Source organism: Lutra lutra, chromosome 14 (genome assembly GCF_902655055.1).
Source record: "Lutra lutra chromosome 14, mLutLut1.2, whole genome shotgun sequence".
NCBI lineage: Eukaryota > Metazoa > Chordata > Mammalia > Carnivora > Mustelidae > Lutra > Lutra lutra.
Window position 1 is genome coordinate 27,191,665 of NC_062291.1, and position 18,468 is coordinate 27,210,132.

Sequence of the window (18,468 nt, forward strand, 5' to 3'; positions counted from 1 at the left end):
AAGTGGTTGTTGGTATGTATGTTTGTTGAAGAATCGTTAATCAGAGAAAAACATGAAACACTCTCCAAATCTCAGATTAGTGCTATGATGAAGTAAAATATGGCCTACCATGTGAAAGGTGATTAAAATTATGATTTTATACAGATAGGTATGTATTATGCATATAGATTCGATGTGATGGGCTTAAATTCCAATTGACCTGTGGTCCATTCTAATTGGTTTGTTCCCTGCTAAACTGGTTGTTAAATATTTTAAATGTCATATGCAAGACTTAGTAATAATATTGAAAAACAATTAGGATATAAGGTTGTTTAAACAGAGCTTAATGCAAACTGTAACATATTGATTTGTATATTTTAGAAAACCTGTTGAGTATTTACAAAATAAAATACTTGAAAAATAGAGTAAAAACTTGGACATTATCAAGACAGATAGATACATGGTCAGTGTGATGGTTAATTTTATGTGTTAACTTGATTGGGTTAAAGGATGCCCAGAATAGTGCTCGCTTCCGCAGCACATATACTAAAAGAAAAAAAAAAAAGGATGTCCAGAATAGCTCGTAAATATTACTTCTGGGGTGTGTATGGAAATGTTTCTGGAAGGGATTAGCATTTGAATCAGTAGACTGAGTAAAAAGGTGCCCTCGCCATTATGGGTAGGCAATTATCCAATCTTTTGAGGGTCCAGAAAAACAAAAAGGTGGAGGAAGGATGAATTGGCCGTCTCCCGAGCTGGGACATCCATCTTCTCCTCCCCTCAGACATAAATATTCCTGGTTCTTGGATTCTGGGACATGGATTGGGACTTATATACCATTAGTTCCACAAACTCTCTCAACCTTATTGCTTGGAATTGAATTACAAAACAAGCTTTTTTGGCTCATTAGCTTGCAGATTTCAGAGTGTGTGTCTTCTCAGACTCCATAATCATGTGAGCCAGTTCCTATGACAAATATCTCCCTAAATTTTGTATCTTTTGAAGACATCTCAACATATTAATTTTGCAGCAAATTTTTTGATGGTTTTTATTTACTGAGTCTTCCCAAAGGATTCAGCTTAATTTTGATGGAAATTATAAATTTCCTTCATATTCTTATTTTATAAGTTTATATATTAGTTCATTACATTATTATATAATTAAATTATTTAATTGATTTATATCTTGTGTATTAGAAACACAACAATTAGTATCACCACGTATGGGAGCAATGAAATAATATTTGTGTCTACCCTAAAACATCTATAACTAAGTAAAACATGCAGTCCATTTATCCAAATTCTATTAAATGTTCTACTAATGACCTAAAATTCCGAAAGCCAACAAATTAAGCTGGCTGGACCCTATTGAAAAATTACCTTAATCTCTTTTCTTCACTTATGAGTCTGGGGAATTCCATGGCAGTAGAAGCAATGCAGTTTGAATGGCTTTTTTTGGAAAGCAGTAAGCAACAGGGTCAGATTTGGCTGCATGTAAGTCAGCACATCTGAGCCATCAGAAACAAGAACTCCCTTAAGACCTGATGACAAGGTGGCAGAGATTAAAGTGACAATTATACTTGATGCTGGAATAAGCATTTTCTCATCCTGATGATTCTAGAATAATAACAAAAAGATTCCAGAAATGCTGTCTAACCCATATAAATAACCAGGAGATGTTAATGGTTTCTATGATACTTAAGACAGATCCCATTGCCAAACAGAGTCAGAATATTTTATGTCTTAATATTTCCTTTGTCTTTTTTTTAAAAAGATTTTACAGAGGAGATCACAAGTAGGCAGAGAAGCAGGCAGAGAGAAAGAGGAGGAAGCAGACTCCCTGCTGAGCAGAGAGCCTGATGCGGCTGATCCCAGCATCCTGGGATCAGGACCTGAGCTGATGGCAGAGGCTTTAACTCACTGAGCCACCCAGGTGCCCCTTTCCTTTATCTTAATAGCATTTCCTTCACATGGGAATCATTAAATGTTTCCAGACAAAATGTATTTGGAAAGAAAGATATTCACAAAGATTTTGTTTGTGGGAAGCTTTTCAAGTCTTCTACTGTTAATGTCAGCCTCCAACTCAACAATATAACCATACTCACCCTCAGGACACAAGGAAGGAGTGGGAAAGGGAGAGACCACTCTTTCTCTCTCTGAAAAACAAAACACCACCAAAACCAAAAGCACCAGTCAATAAAACAGAAAAGCAAACAACCCAGAAGCCTTCTCCTGACTTTACATTCTACTCCAGATTTGACCTCATTTCTTAGTCCCTATTTACAGCAAAATGACTGAAAAGAGTTGTCAATACTTGCTATTTTCAATTCCCTTTCTTTTATTGTGTTTTAAATTCAATCTAAAGTAGTTTTCTACTCTAATAGTTGAAACTGTTCCTGTCAATGTCAGTAATGACCTCCACATTGCTAAATCTAGTGCTGAATTCACAGTGTACACCTTAACTTGATCTATTGGCATTTGACTCAGTTACTATACCTTCTGCTTTGCTACACACTTTTTTTTTTTTTTTTTTAAAACCTGGTTTCTGGGACAACATGGAACTCCTGGTTTCACTTCTGTCTCAGAAGCAACTCTTTCTAAAGTCTACTCTCTTGGTTCCCAAAATCCTAAACTTTAGAATCAATCCTCCTTGTAGCTGCAACCCAGAGGAACTTAACCATGCTCAAGGTTTTACTTGATGCTTAAATATGTATATTTAGCCTACACATCTCTCCTAAACTCAAAACTTGAATATCTAGCTTCTTATAGGATGCCTAATAGAATTCTCAAAATCAATATGTTCCAAACTGAACTCCTGCCTTCCTTTCAAACTTCTCATCAGCGTCAGAATAAATGACTATATCTTTCTTCATATTGCTAAATAAAAAAATCTTGGACTTCCCATGTTTGGGGTATATTCGCTATCCTATCTGTTCATATGTCCTGTCATCTCTGCTTTCTGAATAGATCCAAATCCAAGCATTTTTTTTTTTTTTTACCAATTCCTCTGCTCACCAACCTATCTTTTGCCTGGATTTTTGCCAATTACCTTAACCGCGTCTTCCTGATTCCACCCTGACCTCCTACAGTCTGTCTCTACAGAGAAAATGTAGTGATTCTTTTAAGCAATGTGCAAGATCATACTACTCCTCTGCTTCAAACCTCTTTGGCTTACCCCTTGTGTGAAATAAAAGTCCATGTTTATAGCAGACCCTTCAAGGTCTGAGCCCTTTTTCCTCTTAGACCTCACCTGACCGCTGGCTCCAACCACGGTACCCTTCTTACTCTACTTTGACCAGAGAAAGCACATTTCTGTCTTGGGGTTTTAGCATTGGCAGTTATCTTGGAATACTGGAATACTGGAAGCCTGGAATACTTTTCCTTAGATTTATGCATATAAGTAGCCTTTTCACTTTTTTCAGATTTCACTCAAATTATACTTTTTCATCTACAACTCTACTTAAAATAGAAATCCTTCCCTCCCCAACATTATCTTCCCCATTCCCTTCTTTGTTTTTCCTTATAGCAGTATTTATCAGCTGGCATATGAGTGAGTTTACTGTAGTGTGTGTACTATAAAAGGAAACCCTCCTTTTGCCACTCAGTGAAAGAAGCATGGCTCTTTAACTTAAAATGATGGGTTGGTTTTGGAACACTGAAGTGGAAAGGAACTTTTCCTCAGCAACCCTACAGTTATCCTGTTGAAACTGAATGATCAAAAAAATCCTCATCATTGGAATTTCACTTAGTCAACTTGTGATATACTTGACACATAGCCAGTAGGTTTCTGAAAATGTAGTTCTGGACAGCAATAATTCACACTGAAATTTTCAATAGTTTTAGATCATTATTTGACCATTTATATTCTTGAAAATAATTTTAGAGCCAATAGTGGGTGATACTTTTGCCATTATTGAGAACCCTGTAAGAACTGGAGGATTTTTTTTTTGAAAGAATGAATTATATATATATATATATATATATATATATATATGTATAATTTTTTATATTTTTTAAAATTTTTTTATTAAATTTTCAAATTTTTTTATAAACATATAATGTATTTTTATCCCCAGGGGTACAGGTCTGTGAATTGCCAGGTTTACATACTTCACAGCACTTACCATAGCACATACCCTGCCCAAAGTCCATAACCCCATCCCCCTCTCCCTCCCCCGCTCCCCCCAGCAACCCTCAGTTTGTTTTGTGAGATTAAGAGTCACTTATGGTTTGTCCCCCTCCCGATCCCATCTTGTTTCATTTATTCTTTTCCTACCCACCAAACCCCCACGTTGCATCTCCACTTCCTCATATCAGGGAGGTCATATGATAGTTGTCTTTCTCCGATTGACTTATTTCACTCAGCATAATACCCTCTAGCAACTGGAGGATTTTTGTGCATGTGCTGTACATATGTATTATCTCATTTAATCCTCTCACTGACTCTTCAGTGTAGATACGATCATCTTGATTTCCAAGGTGAGAAGATGGAGGCTCACAAGGTTAAGTAACTTGCTCTATGACACTTAGTCAATGGCAGCCCTGTCTAGCAACTGGCCACATGTTCTTCCCACTCATTATAAACTGTCCTATAAAATTGACTGTAAAATGGAGATCAATGTATGTGTGGAACACAGCAGCTCATGGTTCTAATCTCAGAGTGATTTTCCCTGGCTTTTGGAAATATACGTACTTTTTAGACATGATAGGTAAACTTCTGAAGGACGTGTCACCCTGCAAATTATTTGCTGGTGAACATGTGAGCTAATGAAGATGAGCACTTTGTCTTTATCCCCCAATTCCTTATTTACATATTAATAATACATATATGGTCATATGAAATACTGTGTAGATATTTTTACCATCTTGTATTATTTTTTTAAAGATTTATTTATTTGTTTGAAAGAAAGAGAGGTGAGGGGACAGAGAGAGAGAAAGAAACCCAAGCAGATTCCACGCTGTGGAGCTTGATCTCAGGACCTTGTGATCATGACCTGAACCGAAATCAAGAGTTGGATGCTCAACTGACTATACCACCCAACTGCCCCCTCCACCACCTTGTGTTATTTTTAGCTTTACTGTCTCTATGATGGAAATATACAGTTTATTTTTTTCTTTTTCTTTTACATATAAGAGGTTTTTTTTTTTTTTTTTTAAATAAAAAAACTTGAAGATTTATTCCAGGATGAGTGCTTTTCAATATGTGGTCACTGTTCTTCATACTTACAGGCAGGAAGGACTTCATCAATTACTCTGCTGGACACCAAAGATGATCCCAAAACAAGGGTAAAAACTTGATAGAGCTGCTAGTAATGCAGTAGACAAAGACACATTTTTCCAACTCTTTTAAACTGTTGAGTTCAAGAACATAGTTTGTGAATCGATATACAATTCCACCAAATCGTCTTATGCAGGAAATGAGAGTGAGGAAAAAAAAAAAAACTGAATGAAAATGACGCTGGTTGCATAAGAGATCTATGGAATGCTGAAGCTTCATAATGACTATATGACAATTGCAGCCACTATAAAATGTTACAGCAGAAAATTGTTATTTAAAAAAATGCAGTGATTCAATATTTGGAACATAGGAATTACTTTTAGTGGAAGGATAATATTGCTGCCTCATTAGGTCCTGGTGGTGCAGTATAGGAAGAGGAGGGAAAATAATTAATTAGCCCCAGAAGAGTATCCCAAATAGACACTTAATATACATTTGATTTGTTTACCTTTATTAATAATGTAGATAACATATGATAATAAATTGGATAAAATAGGCTTACTCACTTTAAAATATTACAGAGCTACTTACATTCTATTTAACTTAATAAACCCACTGCTGAGGGGAATCTATAATGGGGCAGTTGAGTTTGGTGGCCAACAATAAAGGCTGTGGAATCAGATCTCAGTTCCACTCTTCGATTTGACATTCACCAGCTGGGTGATCTGGGGGACATTCTTCCTTCATTGATTCTTCAGTTCTCAGTCAAGAAGCTTGCGGTTGTCAAGACTAAAAGAGAACCTGTGTAAGAAGTGCTTAATACAGTGCTTCTCACATAGTAGAAGTTAAGAAATTGAGATTATGTTTTATTAGCTTACCTCTCATATTCCTTTTCCCCTTTTTTCTCTTGCAGTTTTTTTTTTTTAAGTTAGAGAATCCTGCTTACAAATTATTAGTTGTCTATATTTCTGTAGTTAGAGACATTAAATCTCTTTTGGAGGAACACAACTTAAGAGATCTTAGTCATGTCATTGTGTTGCTAGAAAAGCCCACAACTGGAGATCTCCTAGGCATGACAGAGACTGTCTCTCCCCACAACCTTTGCAGGGTGGAGATCTGAGGTCACTGAGAAAGGGGAGTGATCAAATTGGTGGTAAAACCAGAAGGCCTCCTGGTAAGAAAGGGATTAAGATCCTCGTCTTTAACTTTTCAAGAAAATCAGCTTCATTGAAGTACATGTGCATAAAATGAACTTCCAATTTTATTCATTTTTTAAAAGATTTTATTTACTTATTTGACAGACAGAGATCACAAGTAGGCAGAGAGGCAGGCAGAGAGAGAGGGGGAGACAGGCTCCCTGCTGAGCAGAGAGCCTGATGTGGGGCTCAATCCCAGGATCCTGGGATCATGACCTGAACTGAAGGCAGAGGCTTTAACCCACTGAACCACGCAGGCGCTCCAAACTTCCAATTTTAAATGTACTTTTTTTGACCCTTTCATTTTCAATATCCAAACTCTTAGGTGGTATCTCTGAAACACTAGTATGGGCCTAAGAAAGGACATCAAGTAGGAAAAGAGGCAATAGGTCCCTGAAGGAAAACTCACCAGTTTTCCTTGAGAGGAGGAGTGAAGATTAGTATCTTGGAGTCAACATCTGGGTCTGAGTTGTGTTAGTGGAATATCTAATTCTGTGCAAAGACCTAGGCTAAAGCTTCAAAATGCAAGTGTTCTGAATGTTTCTTGGAGAAAAATGTGAAAAATATATGAATACATATGAATTTAAGATTGTTTCAACAAAATAGTTGTAACTTTGCAAAATCTTTTTGTACAGAAAACGAATTGAATTGAACCACAAGAAGAGTGTCCTCCTTTTCCTTCCATTTACAGCGAAATAGTAATCATAGTAGAGAATGGAGATTTCTAAGATACTAGAGAGTTTTTTAGTTTTTCCTCTGTGAAGGATTTGTGCTCATGACTAGTCCTTTGCACTGAGTTTATTATGCAGGAATATGAACCTATCTTGGAAAGTAGGGGGAAAAGCAGGAAAGAAACAGTTTTTTGATATATATTGGAAGACTATATTTATATTGATTTAATTATTGAAATACATGTGATCTTATAATAAATCTGAAGATGGCAAAATGGAATATATGTAACATATATATTTAATATGTATGTTACATAATCATAACACTATTAATATTACTATTATTATTTTAATCATTAGGCACAAATCCAGATATTATTGAGTATGCAAAAATGAACTGGACTTCTAATCACAAGAAGTTTATAGCATGTTAGGTGAAGCAGACATATTTCCAAATAACATTTCATTATGTGAGTTGAAGCCATTAAACTGGAATGTGGAAAAATCATAGGATTCCTATAAGAAGAAAGAGTTGAAGAGGAATTCTCGGTGGGATTACCATAATCAAAAAGGGAAGTTCAGCAATCAGGAGAACAATGAAATGTGTGTCTGGTTAATGCGTGAATTCATCAGAGGTGAATGCTGGTAAGAGAATCAGTAGGCAGATATTAGGAGGCTTTGGGAACTTGGGCTTTTACTGTTTGTCATGGATTATGAACCGGGAATGGCACAATATGAGCCATGTTTAGGATAGTCATTCTGTCAGTGGGTGTGTAAATGACTGAAGCAAGAAGACAGGGGAAAATGACTGGCTGGAGTTTTAGTGGCCTTCTCTCTAGGATTTGCTCAGATCTTGTGTCTCCATAGTACTTTCTAAAACTTGAACTCCAAGTGCATCTCTTTCCTATGTAAACTTGGCGCTATGGGCTAGGCTATATTTGTGTGACAGTTTATAGTCCCAGAATCTGAATGACTTTGTGTAAATGTTAATAGGTATGGGAGAGGACACTGTAGATAGTGTGTGGTTTCATGTTTTCCAGACATTTCAAGCTTGTAAATAATATGGTTAGTTGGTCTCTAACAAAGGAAATTGCTATTGAGAAATTAAATGAAGTTATAAATGCATTCTCAGAATTATCACTTGTGGCAGTCTAAATAAACAACATTCTTTGGTTATTAAAATATATAATCCATTTAATATAAAGTCTATTGTGGATGGAAATACAAAAAACTAATAGAAAACTAAGATTGCAAGTACTATGCCAAGATCAAATATTTTACTTCCCTGGTATTTCCAGATAAAAATAGAAATTGTAATACTGTAATAATAATTTTCTTGTTCCTTTGCCTTTAAATATCGGTCATGAATATGAATCACTTTTATACCTGTTTAGGTTCCCAGACCTGCTATAAAGGCCCCAAATAGGCAGCTAAAAATGGTTGATTTTCAATGTCTTTAGAGTGGAATATAAGGCATCTTTTCCTTATTCATTTATTTATTACTTACTTACTTACTTTTGGGGGGGTAAGATCTGAGGTAATATTTTTCTGGACCATCCTCCAATGGCAGTAGTAACTCAGGGCTCCCAGGTCTTTTTCAACGTCACTACACCACCTGATGGGATAAATGGGGTAGCTAGACAGGGAACCTACTCATGATGGCTAAATTCACATCTACAAATAACATTTAATTTCCCTCAAGGCATAGAACTTACGTAAAAGCCCCATTCACTGGTCCCTAAGACATGCTGTGTGAGTGAGTGTGTGCATGTGTGTGTGTGTGGTTGTGTGGTTGTGTAGCAGTAAATATACTACGTACTACAGTCAAGGTTTTAGACATGAGCTTTATAATGTTTGGTAACCAACATATTAACTAGCTACTGCTGAATAACAAATCACCTCACCACTTAGAAGTTTAAAATAACAATTATTTATTATTTTTATTTTTTTAATTTTTTTTACATGATTTTATTTATTTATTTGAGAGAGAGAGAGAGAGAGCGAGCGAGCATGAGAGGAGAGAGATCAGCGGGAAACTCAGACTCCCTGCCAAGCAGGGAGTCCGATGCGGGACTCGATCCCAGGACTCCAGGACCATGACCTGAGCCGAAGCAGTTGCTCAACCAACTGAGACACCCAGGTGCCCCACAATTATTTATTATTGATCGCAAGCCAAATGGTCAGCTGGATGGTTCTGCAGATCTGAGCTGGGCTTGGAAGGGCTCTCTCATGTGTCTGTGGTCAGTTGTCGGTCTGCTAGGTGGATTTACTGATCTTGGCTAGACTGTCTCCTATGTATAGGGCTTCAGCTGGGACATCTGTGCCATAGCTCTCCTGGACATGTCTCATCTTCTAAGATGCTAGCTCAGATATGTTCTAATGGCAAACACAAAGGAGGAAAAGAGAACATGGAGGCTCACAAATGTCTCTTGAGGTTTAGACTGGGAGCAGGTGCACCATCCTTTCTGTCCCATTCTATTAGCCAAAGCAATTTAAAAAACTATGTTTAAGGAGAGAAAATAGACTACTCTTCTTGATGGGAGGCATTGCAAAATCACATTGCAGAGGCGATAGATACAAGGCAGGGTAAAGAATTGGGGTCATTTTGGAATTAATCAGCATCTACTTAAGAAAATGACAAGATCAAAATAATAAAATCAAAATTAACAAGTATTTACTGAACATCCACAAATCAAGCATTATTTCAACCTAATTACTGTCACATTAAGTATTAATATTTCTTTGCCTTTGAAAACATCTCATGTTTAAAGCAGTGCAAGAATTCTGGAGACTAGATTATGCTTGTGAATCACAGTGTAGTGACTGTGAGAACCCATCATGTAGATTTTCTGCTACAGGGAGTGTAACTGACCAAGGTTCTTAGCTTCCTTGCTCAGAAAAAAGCCATCTCTATTTTTACTGAAGCCACTGCTCCCAACCAATGACTAAGCAAGACAGACACTAAAGCAGATCTGTTTGTGGGAGACATGGGCCTCCTCTGATGGCTAACTTTGTGTCAGAAACTTCCAAACAGCCTTGCCAAAACTTTCTTAAACTGCACAATAGTATAGGAGGTTTGTACATAACATTCTCTTCCTCCCTCCTTCATACTTAGACTGTAACTGTGGTCTGATGACTCTCAGCTTGTCTAGGTGCCCCTCTTTCCAACCTCCCATTTTCTTTCACATAGGTATTTTTCCTACTAAATTCCTTGCACATTTAGTCCTGTCTTGGCATTTGCAACGGACTACTCAGAGGACTTGCACTAGTTTGTATAGCAAAACGCGAACTAAGAAAATTATACAAAGACTTTCAAGTTGTTTTTTCATGTCTACACAGAGATGTAAACATATCTCTGTATATGTCTATAGCTTGATCCCTATCTCTTTACCTGTATTTAGGATATAGGGTGTAGGTAATATTTGTATGTTTGATATTTTGTTGGGTATAATCTTTTATACCCTTTTGTTGGGTATAATCTCTTAAAGAAAGAGTTCTTAGGATTTATAAGGTCTTAAAGTGATCCTAGTGATCCATTGGGAGGAGTGAAGGAAGGTCAATCATTTACTAAGTTTCTGTTGTGTTCTTGAGTTGTTTCCACATGCAAAATATCCAGAAATTAGAGTATGCTTATTTTTCCCTATAATGATTCCATGACTATTTTAGAACAGTTAGCTTCTTCCTTTTCTCTGGGATGCTTTTGTTACTGTTATTGTCTTTCTGCTGACTATCACTCATGTATTGATGTGACAACTGTGTAATTCACCAAACTGTTGGCAGGCCTTAACAATCCAATAGAGCAATACTGCCTAATTGGTCCTGGTCATAAAATCCTCAGGGAGACTATTGGAAAACTGACTATGATTAACTGAAATGAGAAAGAATGCTTGACCTGTTGAACAGTGTCTCAAGCTATTTGCTGTAATATATGTATGTGTGTAGATGAATTTGAGTGTGTGATGTGTATCTATATACAGACACATATTTGTATTATATATACATGATCCTCTTTATCTGATAACTTTTAATCTTCAATTTTAAAATGACCAAACAAACATAAAATCACCTCATGAAAAATCCCATTTATCAAAATCATACTTTTCCCAAACTTGCAATCAGTAAGTACTAATAATTTCAAGAACTAAAATGACTTACTCTTACTATTGGTTAAAATCATTTGCTCTAATTGAACACATCCATCTAGACCAGATCCATTTCTAAAAATTTCTGATCTCATAAAACAGAGAATGAGGAATGGCCTTATACAAGTACCTAAATTAAGCAATTTTAGAAATTCCTAACTTAGCCTGTAGCTTGGTAATGAATACTGCATTTAAATTTTTTTGTACTTAAAATATTCCAGACTTTAATTCATGACTCATTAATAAACCATTTCTTTTTTAACAATGGATTTCAGCTCTATCTACATTTTACTAAATTATCAAATGAAAAGTGAAAAATTCACCCAATTACCTGAACATTTTTTTCCTTTTCTTTTAAATAATCATTTTGATATGATGACATACTCAGATGATTTACCATAGGTTTCCCTATGGAAGAATCCATAGATTTCGTATGGATGAAAATGTTTTGAGATTGTGATGGTACTACCCTGGTAGCTTAAAATTCTACACCTATCATTTTTTTTTTCCCTTTCCACTTGAGGTAATAAGATAAAACATACTTGAGCATTTCATTTTAAACTGGCTAGGTAGCTATAAACTAATAGAGAGATACATAGATACTCAATTTCTTTTACTTGTAATTTACACCTTTACCTGCAGGCAGGAAGCCATACTAGAAAATTAGAGGAGGAAAAGAGGCATTTGTTCACCTAGTTTTATCATCAGACTAATAGAGAGCTTTTTTCCCCTTGTAATGTACTTTCCAGTATTATGTCTGATCCCTCCAGGATTCCATTTGACATGTGGAATTGAAAATAAGGTAATAACAATCCTCGTGCTTGGGAAGATTGTTTCTTTTCAGTTTTTGCTATTGCATGAGCACATTGAGAATATGTTTTTGATCAAGAGCCAGAGTTATATTTCCTATATTTGTATGAGAATCTGAGCCTAATAGTCCCTGAATGGCCCAGTTGGCAAATCTTATGCATGCAGAGGTGTATGAGGTTTCAGAGGAAATAAATTTTCTATATCTATTTTCTAAAAGGATGATAAAACACTATTAGAGTTTGCCATTTTGACTTTGAATTTCCTAGTTATAGTTAAAAAAAAAACTCACTTTTTATCACAATTAGATATAAAAAAGTGAGTTGTTTACCAACCTCTAATTGACCAAAAAACAATTTTTATTTGTTAGGAAAAAAATGGGAATGTAATAAGCCTATGTTTTCAATGTCAAAGGGAATTTTCAAGTGCTTAACCTTCTGATTCTAGGTAAACCATAGACAAAATATTTTCAACTCCTTGAAAAATTTAAGATTTTGTTTGTTTTGATGACTGTTATATAAACTCACAAAATTTTATTTAATGGATACTATTTGGTAGAAGAAAAAAAGTGTCTTAAGATTCAGACACTTTCATTTGACATCTAACTCAATTGCTAAGTAGCAACTCAGGACTGTTTTCTAAGGGCTAAGACTTGGAATCTATAAATTAAAGGGTGAAAAGTAAAGAGATTAAAAAAAAATGATCTGTCAAATCCTCTAGCTGACAATTTCTACATTATCAGGATTTTTCTTCTAAAATTGTCTTGAGCATGCTATTTTATCCATTTCTTCTAGTCTTTATTAAAAATGTGAAATTAATTTCTGATCTTTCTGAGATTGTTTTAGATTTTCATTGTATTTAATTTTATAATAAAATATAATCAGATATAAAAATAAGTACTATGATTCTAAATTACTACTAAATTACTCCTTGCCCTTTGAATTCCCTACCTTTCATGGATCCTAGAGGTTCCTCATCTGTTTGTCATGTGCAGTGGGTTCTAGGTCTGGTCCCATTGATCTACTGCCAGATTCCTCCCTCCACATTGCCATGGGGCAAGGCAACTGCACAAAGGCACATCTTTGAAACTGGAGTGAGGCTTGGATTATTTATTAAAATGACGTTCTCAACATCTAAAACACCGACAGCTGGGTGATTTAATTTGCCCTTTGGAATGATTGTCTTTCCTTTCAGTGGCCTCTTATCACTTTTTCCCCAGCTATCTCTCTAGCACAGATAGTAATTCCAAAGATGAGAACCTAATGAGACAGCCAGGTTGCTATAAAAATAAGCAAGTTTTTTTTTCCTCTCTGGGTTACTCTCATCAGTGAAACCTTTGCTGCTATCCCATCCTGTTTATAAAGGGTAAAGAATAGTGGGGTGAAGAGTGAGAAAAAAGTCAATGTGATAGAGATAGAAATGTGAGTGATAGAAAAAAGTCAATGAATAAATAGTAATTTAACTGATTATAAAAGTGCTCATATACCAGAGAGGAGGACTTTTCTTCTTACATTTAAATGCAAATTTAACTTTTCAATTTTAGAGTGATGGCTCTCTTTATTGATTTAAAACTCACACATTCTGGGGCGCTTGGGTGGCTCAGTGGGTTAAAGCCTCTGCCTTCGGCTCAGGTCATGATCCCAGGGTCCTGGGATGGAGCCCGCATCGGGCTCTCTGCTCTGCAGGGAGCCTGCTTCCCCCTCTCTCTCTGCCTGCCTCTCTGCCTGCTTGTGATCTCTGTCAAATAAATAAATAAATAAAATCTTAAAAAAAAAAAAACCTCACACATTCATACATTACAGACATTCTTAGGACTGACAGTACTTTATTTTAAAATCTTTTGACATTTTTGGGGCATCTGGGTGGCTCAGTTGTTTAAACATCTCATTCTTGATTTCAACTGAAGTCCTGACCTCAGGATCATGAAATCGATCCCCACCCACCTCAGGCTCACATTGGGCCTGGAGACTGCTTGGGATTCTTTCTCTCCCTTTCCTTCTAACCCTCCCTTAAGCTCTCTCTAATAAAAAAAAAAAATAAATAAAATAAAATAAAAATAAATATCTTTAAAATCTTTAGACATTTTTACTATTTCTCTCAAAGAAAGTTAATGATGCCCAATACAAATTGTTTTCTTTTTTTCCTTATTTGCTAACTCTGTTTACCCCCATTTCTCATCATTAGCCATCAGCTAACCTAGGGAATATGAAACAGTCCCCAACTCTCCTTCAAAGACTAATGATTATTGGTAGATTTTTATATCTCTTCATAAAGATTATAGATTTCAAAGGTACTTCATAGTGTACTTTAAAAATAATGAAGGATGTGGCTGTCCAATTTTCCCAACACCATTTATTGAAGAGGCTGTCTTTTTTCCATTGGACATTCTTTCCTGCTTTGTCAAAGATGAGTTGACCATAGAGTTGAGGGTCTATTTCTGGGCTCTCTATTCTGTTCCATTGATCTATGTGTCTGTTTTTGTGCCAGTACCATGCTGTCTTGATGATGACAGCTTTGTAATAGAGCTTGAAGTCCGGAATTGTGATGCCACCAACTTTGGCTTTCTTTTTCAATATTCCTTTGGCTATTCGAGGTCTTTTCTGGTTCCATATAAATTTTAGGATTTTTTGTTCCATTTCTTTGAAAAAAATGGATGGTACTTTGATAGGAATTGCATTAAATGTGTAGATTGCTTTAGGTAGCATAGACATTTTCACAATATTTATTCTTCCAATCCAGGAGCATGGAACATTTTTCCATTTCTTTGTGTCTTCCTCAATTTCTTTCATGAGTCCTTTATAGTTTTCTGTGTATAGATTCTTAGTCTCTTTGGTTAGGTTTATTCCTAGGTATCTTATAGTTTTGGGTGCAATTGTAAATGGGATGGATTCCTTAATTTCTCTTTCTTCTGTCTTGTTGTTGGTGTAGAGAAATGCAACTGATTTTTGTGCATTGATTTTATATCCTGACACTTTACTGAATTCCTGTACAAGTTCTAGCAGTTTTGGAGTGGAGTCTTTTGGGTTTCCCACATATAGTATCATTGGACAGCCACATGCAGAAAAATGAAATTGGATAATTTCCTTACACCACACACGAAAATAGACTCAAAATGGATGAAGGATCTCAATGTGAGAAAGGAATCCATCAAAATCCTTGAGGAGAACACAGGCAGCAACCTCTTCGACCTCAGCCACAGCAACATCTTCCTAGGAACATCACCAAAGGCAAGGGAAGCAAGGGCAAAAATGAACTATTGGGATTTTATCAAGATCAAAAGCTTTTGCACAGCAAAGGAAACAGTGAACAAAACCAAAAGACAACTGACAGAATGGGAGAAGATATTTGCAAAGGACATATCAGATAAAGGGCTAGTGTCCAAAATCTATAAAGAACTTAGCAAACTCAACACCCAAAGAACAAATAATCCAATCAAGAAATGGGCAGAGGACATGAACAGACATTTCTGCAAAGGAGACATCCAGATGGCCAACAGACACATGAAAAAGTGCTCCATATCACTCGGCATTAGGGAAATACAAATCAAAACCACAATGAGATATCACCTCACACCAGTCAGAATGGCTAGAATTAACAAGTCAGGAAATGACAGATGCTGGCGAGGGTGCGGAGAAAGGGGAACCCTCCTACCCTGTTGGTGGGAATGCAAGCTGGTGCAACCACTCTGGAAAACAGCATGGAGGTTCCTCAAAATGTTGAAAATAGAACTACCCTATGACCCAGCAATTGCACTGCTGGGTATTTACCCTAAAGATACAAACGTAGTGATCCGAAGGGGCACGTGCACCTGAATGTTTATAGCAGCAATGTCTACAATAGCCAAACTATGGAAAGAACCTAGATGTCCATCAACAGACGAATGGATAAAGAAGATGTGGTATATATACACAATGGAATACTATGCAGCCATCAAAAGAAATGAAATCTCGCCATTTGCGATGACGTGGATGGAACTAGAGGGTATCATGCTTAGCGAAATAAGTCAATCGGAGAAAGACAACTATCATATGATCTCCCTGATATGAGGGATAGGAGATGCAACATGGGGGGTTAAGGGGGTAGGAGAAGAGTAAATGAAACAAGATGGGATTGGGAGGGAGACAAACCATAAGTGACTCTTAATCTCACAAAACAAACTGAGGGTTGATGGGGGGAGGGGGTTGGGAGAGGGGGGTGGGGTTATGGACACTGGGGAGTGTATGTGCTATGGTGAGTGCTGTGAAGTGTGTAAACCTGGTGATTCACAGACCTGTACCCCTGGGGATAAAAATATATGTTTATAAAAAATAAAATTAATTAAAAAAATAATGAAGGAAAAGAAAACTACTGAGGGATTGAAAGGATTTGGTTGTTTCTGTCACACATTTATTTCAGAGTGAATGGGAGAGGGGTTGGGCAATTTGGTCTTATCATGACACATAAAGATGTTTCCCAGGGGAAAAGGTTAGGTTCGAAGAAGGTTGCCATGTTGAGAGTTTCAGAATTTCAAGGGTACTGCTAAGGCAAGTAGCCTGAATGTCAGGGAGAATTTGACAGGTGAGGATAGAGCAGGAATTCTCTTTTCACTAAAAGGAAAAATTTGACTAATGAACCTACTCCAGGATTCATCACTAGCAATGGTAACTGACCTTAGTTTTTAAAATCACCACTAGGTATACCTGGCTGGTGCAGTCAGCATCCGACTCTCAGTGTCAGCTCAGGTTGTGGTGTCGTAGGTGCTGAGATAAAGCCCCCCGTGGGGGCTCTGTGCTCAGAGCAGAGTCTGCTTGAGATTTGCTGTCCCTCTCCCTCTGTCCTTCCTGCTTCTGCGCTCTCTCTAAAATACCTAAATAAATCTTTAAAAAACATCACCACTCAGTTATTTTATATTTGAAGAGATGTGTGTGTGTGTTTTCCTACATTGTTAGAAAATAACATTTATAGAAGAAATAACATGTTTTAGACTAAAATGAAGACTGTATCCTAGTTGTGTCTTTATTTGCAAGCTGTGAAATTTAGGCCATATCATGTCTGTGTCTTATTTTCTTAATCTATAAAATTGGGATGATAATACTTGTGCCCCTGACTTCACAGAGATGATGTGTGATAATACATGTAAAATTCCTTCTTGAGCTATAAAATTTAATATACATGTAAGGTGTTATTAGTGCTGACTGGTTAGAACATCTTTATATGTCTCCAGGTTGTAGTATTTTAAGTCTCTCAAAGGACATAAAGCTTGCTTTTAATCACAGCATTGATACAATTTATAATGACAATTTCTCCATAATGCTTGTGTTGAGGATAGTACATGAAGCTATTAGTAAATTCAGAGGGCCTTAGGGATTTAGCATTAGTAAGAGATCATTGGACTCAAGACTCCTCTGTTTCACAAGACTTAAATTAAATTGGAGGATTAGAAGAAAATCTACTCTTTGATCAAGAAAACAATTCTTGGGGTGGGGGGTGGGAGGTTGGGGGCACCAGGTGGTGGGTATTGTAGAGGGCACGGATTGCATGGAGCACTGGGTGTGGTGCAAAAATAATGAATACTGTTATGCTGAAAAAAAAATAAAAAAAAATTAAAGTAAAAAAAAAAAAACAAAAAACAAACAAAAAAAAACCAATTCTTGCCACCTCTAAAATATTCTCAAATTTGGGGAATATTTACCTAGTTCTCTCAGGTCTTTATTCACCACTTGTAAGCATCCTGGTAAGGCAAGTAGCAAAATTTATTAATGTAACATTAATTATGGGGGCAGGTTATGGGGGCACCTGGGTGGCTCAGTGGGTTAAAGCCTCTGCCTTCAGCTCAGGTCATGGTCTCAGGGTCCTGGGATCGAGCCCCGCATCCGGCTCTCTGTTCAGTGGGGAGCCTGCTTCCCTCTCTCTCTCTGCCTGCCTCTCTGCCTACTTGTGATCTCTCTCTCTGTCAACGAAATAAAATATTAAAAAAAAAAAAGCATTGCTATACTCGGTGATCCTATCTTTGCAAGGTTTACCACAAGTTGAATCTTTACTTGGTTTTTAAGACTTTTGAGGGTGAAACAACTAAAAAGAAGGGAGGGAAGGAGGAAGGATGGAGAAAGGAGAACACTCACCAACTTTTATTGAAAAACTGCTATGTAGCAGGGATTGCATATGATGAGTAATTTAATCCTCTTGAAAAATCTGTGAGATAATAGTTTTTGTTGTTGTTGTTGTTTGCATTTTACAGAAAAACCCTAATATTCAGAAAAATTAAACAAGTTGACAGGGTCATATGGCTAGTAATGGCAGAGACTAATCAAATGAAGATTTATCAAAGCCTTATACTCTTTCTACATGCTGATAGGACCAATACATATAAAAGGTACCATTTGCAGATTACCTGTTATGACTAACCTATGCATAGTATTTTCCACGGGTGAGACACTGAGTTAGGTGGGTTACATGTATTAACTGATTTGATTCTCT

General features: G+C 36.6%; 1 long non-coding RNA gene across 1 annotated transcript; it reads right to left on the reverse strand.

Moving 5' to 3' along the window:
• Positions 1-9,255: 9,255 nt before the first annotated feature.
• LOC125084331 (uncharacterized) lies at positions 9,256-16,697 on the reverse strand. The gene is made up of 3 exons (XR_007122603.1): positions 16,662-16,697; positions 12,963-13,076; positions 9,256-9,439 (listed from the first exon to the last, which is right to left on the reverse strand). It is a non-coding gene; the product is annotated as an uncharacterized LOC125084331 (long non-coding RNA).
• Between the last annotated feature and the right edge of the window lie 1,771 nt (positions 16,698-18,468).